Raw genomic sequence first — 7,323 nt, 5'->3', positions numbered from 1 at the left:
GTGGAATGTAATGTGATTTAAGTACATCTCTAGGTGAGATCAAATTAAGTTATGAGAATGAATATAGGAAGCTCAATCTTGGGTGTCTCCATTTTATATGGNTCAAGAATGAGTGATTCAAGTTAAGTTCTGGAATGAATATAGGTAGCTTAGTTTTGGGGGTTGCCCTTAATGCTCTAATGACTATTCAATCTCACTTAAAGAAGATTAATTCATGTGGTGAACAGTAGTAGGGGGTCCTAGTCTTGGTTGTCTCCATTGTATATGGGCCAAAGTGAGTGATAACGGACTAACCTTGTGTGTGGTAGGGTGAAACCCATTGGCAATGGCTTTGCAAAGCAGTAGAGGCCACCACAAGTGCATAACTCGCCATAGCTCGATATTCATTCCGGGTCCGGACGAGTCTAAGTCTAACACTACCTAATAAAACTATAACTCATAATCTATTAAAGTCATCCTTCTATGATTGCAATTGCTTGTATGTCTCTTTTACTTTGTTTAATTTAAATTGATTTGTATTCTTTTGAATTCTAGCTTACCCTTGCTTGGTTTGTTGTCTGTCTTGTTTGTGCTTGTTTTCTTTTGCAATGATCATCCTAATTGGATGTGAGCAGAAGTTTCAGAGGCCCCACTGGAGCAGCTACTAGACGTTCCAGATGTTCCTGATACTGCTGATGCTGTAGAGTAGTGTAGCTCAGTTCTTTCGTTGTGTATAACTTAGTCTTCTTTACTCTTTTCCCTTTTGAAAGACTCTATGCTGATATGTAGAGCTTATATCATATTTTGGATGATTGTATTATATACACTTCATTTGCTACTACTCTTAACTGCTTTCTATTATTATAATATGTTGCATTCCACTTGATATGAATTATACACATATTTTGGGATGTTAGATGAATCATATACGTTAATAATTTTATTTTTGTTTAAAATTTGCATAATATCACTTCTTGTTGTAAATAATATTTACTAAAATATGTACATGTGCTTATTAGTGTAAACATACAAATGGAGTTAATCCAATTGACTCTTGGTAATAACTATCCTAGAGAAATTGGAAGAATAAAATATGAAAGTCGTTAAATTTAGTTAGATTTTAAGTTTCTAATTTAATAAAAATGCTAGTTTTAAATTCATACTTATAAGTTGATGAAGTTAATGTTTATTTGTGTGCTTTTATATGTTAATATATATATATATATATATATATATATATATATATATATATATATATATATATATATATATATATTAATTATGTATTTTCTCTCAATTTTGGCATTTTCTTTATTATTTTAAATAAAATTAGAACTTAATTCGTAAAATTATAAGATTTTACCAATTTATTGATGACAATCTCTTAATTAGATTGGACCAAAACTAGAAGAAAAGTCATGGAAAGATGAATGGTTTGTGATGAGAACAAGGCTAAGTGTCTCAGTATAGTGGTTTGTATGGTGTTGGATTATGTGTTTAGGGGTTTTTTAAGAGAAGTTAGGTCAATTCTTGGAGAAAGGGGGTTAGAGAAGGTCATTTGGGTTGCTCTAACCTAAAGTGATCTAATAAGAGTAGTATGACTCAAGTTTGGCAACATAACATTATTTTATTTTAAAGGTAATTACATGAAAGAGAGATACCTCTATTTATAGGCTAAGGGTTTTCAAAATGGACAGAAACTTTAACCTAAAACAGTCACCTTGGTTAACTTGGAGAGCAAGGAGAAATCCTCTTCAATAGGAGAGAGATAAGTGGTAAAAATCCCCTCAAATGAGAGGGTGACATTTGGTCACTACTTATGGACAAACTCTCTATTCCTAGAATGACATGTGACCACTAATTAAGAGGAAAAACTCTCCAATAGGATGGAGACACATGTCATGGTCAAACCTCCTCCTTGTTCTCCAAGCTTGGCAAAAAATGTTGACCCCTTGGTCAACTATATGCTTTGGACATCCAACATTGGTCAACATTGAGCCTTGACCCTTTGTTGACTTGGTTAGTCAAAATTATATTCCACTTGGTCCCAAATACAAGGTCCAAATTAAATCCTACACCACCAAGCCAAACAAAAAGCCCAAAAATTATTCAATGATGACCAAAGAAAATAAGAGCTTGACTTTGACTTCACCTTTGGTTTTTGGTCATGCTGTTTGTGATGGGACCTTTATTTAAAGGGTTTCCATCATTAATACAATATTTTTATTTATATTTTGTGTATGATTTAACATAATAAAGTTGTTAAAATTGTTAAATAAAATAATAAATATAATTAAAATTTACCTTTTATTTTAAAACTACAACATTTATTCTCTTTGTGAAAAAAGATTTCAATTAAAATAAATTCAAACTCAATTAAAAATTAAAGATGTTTTCAGTTGCACATTTCATCTCAATGGGTCATTCTAATTTCTAGAAATAAGCTTGATTTCAAAACCATTATTGTTCTTGCTCACACTGGTGTTCTATATCCAATTTGGTTAATAGCTAACATGATAGTTATCTCTTAGATCATTCATTCACTTTCATCATCCATTACATAAAGTGTTATATGAAAATATATAACTTCAAGTTATATAGTTAGATATAAAAGAGAGACTTACTATAATACCATAATTCTTAGAGTTACTAAAACATTTTAAACTTAAATTTTTTTTTCAACATTATCCAAATTCTTGAAAGCATAAATTGAATACATTTAATAAATTTAAAATGTTAATTAATATTTACCAAAGGCAAATATTAAAATTCAATTGTAAACCAATACATAAATTCTTAAAATCCTTTTCCAAAGAAAAAAATACAATTCATACAAAATCTGAGATAACATTTTCCTCTCTTAAGCATCTACTCAACACCTACAATATTTGTATGTGCACTCATATAACACAAACGTTATACGATCATTGCCAAACACATAAACAAATATGGGTGAGTTAACCGTATAAATAACAAAACACCAAAACAACATTTATATCTCAATCATTAAGTCCATACCACGATCCTATCACAAAAAATAACATCAATACATAATAATAATATAACTAGCAATACAATAAAAAATCACATGTTCCCTTAAAAGGAATCATGATCAACTTGTGCTCATACCAACCGGTCCATTAAAGGCAACTCATGTTAAAGTCAACATCTCTATAAACGTATGTCATCACTTCACTGCACCATTCCTATTTACCAAAACAAAATGATTAGAGTGGTTCTCCACCGCAACTTCGGACCCATCTCCCTTTCTCCTCAAGGCTTATTTGTAAAAACCCCAAGCTGCTCACATCAGCACTAAACTCAACATGAGTTGGAACCCTATGAGCGAGGCATACCCTTTCAAAAGGAAAGAGCACCACTCGAATCTCGGTCTCTTTTACCTATAGGAACAAATTGAAGTGGGTTTGATTCAAAACACTACTGATGAATTAAAAGTTTCCCCTGATGATGTTGTTAGTAGAATGTTAGGCCCAGAGCATTCTGGGAGAGTGCGATNCATGGGTTTGGGAGCAGCTCCTACTAACTCATTCAGAAACACAAGACTTTGACTTTCAGATTTAAGCATTGTTCCATCTAGCACTGCCACATCATCAACATCTTCTAATTAATGGCAACAAAAGTACACCAATTTAGAATAAAAAGCTAACAGAAACACGAACAAATTTTCCTGAGGTGTGTAGATTCACTGTCCTTAAGGACATATCCGCGATGTATTGCGCAAGTCCTCCAAGATACAACAGGAACTTCCCAGAATATTTATGAGGATCTCAGAACTAGCAAGGATCTCTAGAAAGAGTATAAAATAACCCAGAATATTTTTTAAAGAGGAAAAGAAGAAAGAAGAATGAGAGAAGACTGATTTGGGATGTGTTTGGAAATGGAGAATGAACTCTCTATTTATAGAGCTAAGGAAGAATAGAATCAATAAAAGACAATAAAAACAATAAATAATTTGACCGTTGCAACACTTAAAAATTTGACTGTTGCTAATTAATAAAAATATTAACGTTGCAAAATATTCTTTTGCAATTACGTTACATTATTACAATAATCCCCCACTTATTTCAAAAGAAAGTTGAAAGAAAAAATCTTTGACTCAAAATAGTTCAAACATTAACAGAAAGATAAGAAATTTTTATTCTGGCTCTCATAGGATGTAATGCATCAGAGCTAGTATAGCAAGCTATATGAACCGGTCTTAGATTGAGATACTTAACACATAATGTAGTTGGTATAACAAGCTATATGAACCAAAGACACTTGACGTGTGTTAGAGGTTTATCAATCACAATACACCCCCACAATCCTTGTTGTTATCGCTGTGTTGCGCTTACTAGGCTATGCGCATGCTCGATATTCATGAGTGCTCTAGAGATCATGCCAACATCTCATGCAAACGGCCTCACTCGACACTTATATAAGTGATTTCATCAAGTGTATGCTACAAATCATACACCACTCATAAGGGATATGAAAATCATTAAAAACTTTTTTTAAACTAAAATTCTTTCACCATATAAAATTTTAATGACAAAGTTTAACCTCTCAATAATGCAGTTTCTAGTACTTTCACACACCATAGGAAGGGACATAATTGATTAAAATCAATTTAGTGCTATTAGAACTAACAAGTGACTTGTTTTTACCCATATGAACCTTATTCATGGGATCTCTAATTACAAAGGTTGGGTTACCATCACTTGTTTGTTTGCAAGTGGCTTAAGTCTCATTCCCCTTAATGTTTCTAATATCATTTTTCTTCCCAGGGGTTTTGTCAGAGGATCTGCTAGACTATATTACATTCTGACTTCACATAGTCAACGAAAATAGTTTCACTCTTTAGCAGCTGCTTCACCAAATTGTGTCTCAATTGTATATGTCTATTCCTTCCATTGTAATTATTGTTTTTAGCTATAACTATTGCCAATTGACAATCACAGTGTATTGATACCGATGAGGTTGATTTCATTCCTAGTGGAATGTTCGCTAAGAAGTTTTTCAACCACTCAGCCTCATTTCCAACCATCTCAAGAGCAATAAACGCAAATTCCATTGTTGATCTTGCAATAACAATTTTCCTGGTTGATCTCCATGTAATCGCACCACCCCAAGTGTGTATACATAACCATTAGTGGATTTTGTCTCATTTGAATCAGAGATCCATTTAGCATCATTATACCCTTCTAGTACAACGGGAAATCCACTGTATTCAATGGCATAATCCATTGAACCTAGATGTTCCTAATTAGGACATTGAGTGTATCTACTCAGTCTACCTACTGCATAAGCAATATCCGGTCTAGAAAAGCTCATTAAGTGCAATATGCTCCCAATTATCTGGGCATACTAAGACTGAGATATAGATTACCCTCTATATTTCATTAATTTAGAGTTAGCACATCATAAGGGGTACTCACAGGTTTGAAATTATAATACCTAAACTTACATTGGCTTCACCTATGTCTTTCATTTCAAATTTTGATCCAAGAAACAATTTAGTCCTAGTCACAATCTCATTGCATGTACCAGAAATTAACATATCATTCACATACAAAATGACATATTCTCTACTTTCAAATTTAGAATATTATCAATATCATTAGGTGAAAAGCCAAATTTATTTCTTCAAGTAATTAAATAAAGTTACCTACACACCCACAATTTTAAAATATTTAAGATTGGTAAACGAGAAAATACCTGGTTGTGCTTCTCTTATTTGTAGGTAAAGTATAGGAAAAATTAATCAAGTACCTCATCTTCTTATTTCTTTTTCTTTCTCTAGAGAGAAAATCTCCTCCACCTCTCCTCAAACATTACAAAGGCATGACACGTGAAAATTAAGGTTCATCATCCTAACTCCAACGAACTCTAAGTTGTTGCCTCGTCTCCCTCTTCTTCATCCTCATCTACGGTCCTATCTGAGTTCTGGAAACAAAGTTTTGATCCTTTGGGATTGAGTTGTTGATGTCAGCCATAAGTCCGTAAGATTGTTGTGAAAAAGCTGACAGAAACACGAACAAAATTTCATGAGTTGTATAGGTTCACTGTCCTTAAAGACTTATCCGCAATGTATTGCCCAAGTCCTCCAAGATACAACAGGAACTTCGCAAAATATTTCTGAGGATCTTAGAACTAGCAAGGATCTCTAAAAAGGGTATAAAATAACCCATAATATTTTTTGAAGAGGAAAAGAAGAAAGGAGAATGAGAGAATACTCATTTGGGATATGTTTTGGAATGGAGATAGAACTCTCTATTTATAGAGTTAGGAAATAATAAAATCAATAAAAGACAATAAAAACAATAAATAATTTGACCGTTGCAACACTTAAAAATTTGAGTGTTGCTAATTAATAAAAATATTAACGTTGCAAAATATTCTTTTGCAATAACATAACATTATTACAACACCATGTAATTATTTTCAAACCACCTTGTATGCACTAAAAGCATATATGATAACGAAGGAAGGAAAGATTCCCGATGAATTGACTACCTTCTTTGATCCTTAACCATAAGTATGTTATTAAACAAGTAAAAGTACTATGCTTGATATACTGTAATTATCGTCAATATATGTGGTTGAGTCTAGGAAATTCCAATTTTCTAGTTATGATAATATGTAGGTTTTTTTGTGGTTTTCATGGTGTTGTAGAAATTCATACACTTATGTCATTGATTATTTCAATAATATTTTGCTTTTATCATTTTAACAAGTTAATGATGTAAATGAGCCTGAGTTTACTTTGGGTACAAGATAGTCATCTGACACTAATAACATTTAGAAAGTTTATGATGTTTTTTAGGATGAAATTATATCTAGTCTATTAAAATTTTTGAGTAATTATAGATTAATTTATAATTGCGTTTTAATTTAAGTTACTTTTATGTTATTTCATTTGTATTAACAATGGAATGATATGAATTTGTGATATTTTTTCTTACATTAATATATTTTAGTTTTGTTACAAATAAATATTGTTGATACAAAAATATAAATATTCCAAATGATGACATAAATCAAATAATGTAAGCTAAATAAAGTAGTAAACCCTCAAATTAAATAATCCAAATGAGGGAGGTTAAAACCTCTAAAGTATAATTATCAAATTAAATATGATATATTAATCTCAAAATAAAAGTAAAAAGACGAAGGTAATTTTTGTAATAAAATAGTTGAAAATAAAAGAAGTTAAAATTCCTACAAAATATTAGTCAGTGGATATTTTTACCCTCTTAAAAAACCTTCGAAAATTAACTTTTGAATAGTTTGGTCTAAAATAGTACAACCATTTTTAACTTAAATAATATTTTAATTTCAAAT

Source organism: Vigna radiata, chromosome 6, assembly GCF_000741045.1.
Source record: "Vigna radiata var. radiata cultivar VC1973A chromosome 6, Vradiata_ver6, whole genome shotgun sequence".
NCBI lineage: Eukaryota > Viridiplantae > Streptophyta > Magnoliopsida > Fabales > Fabaceae > Vigna > Vigna radiata.
Note: the sequence above shows the minus strand (reverse complement) of the source record.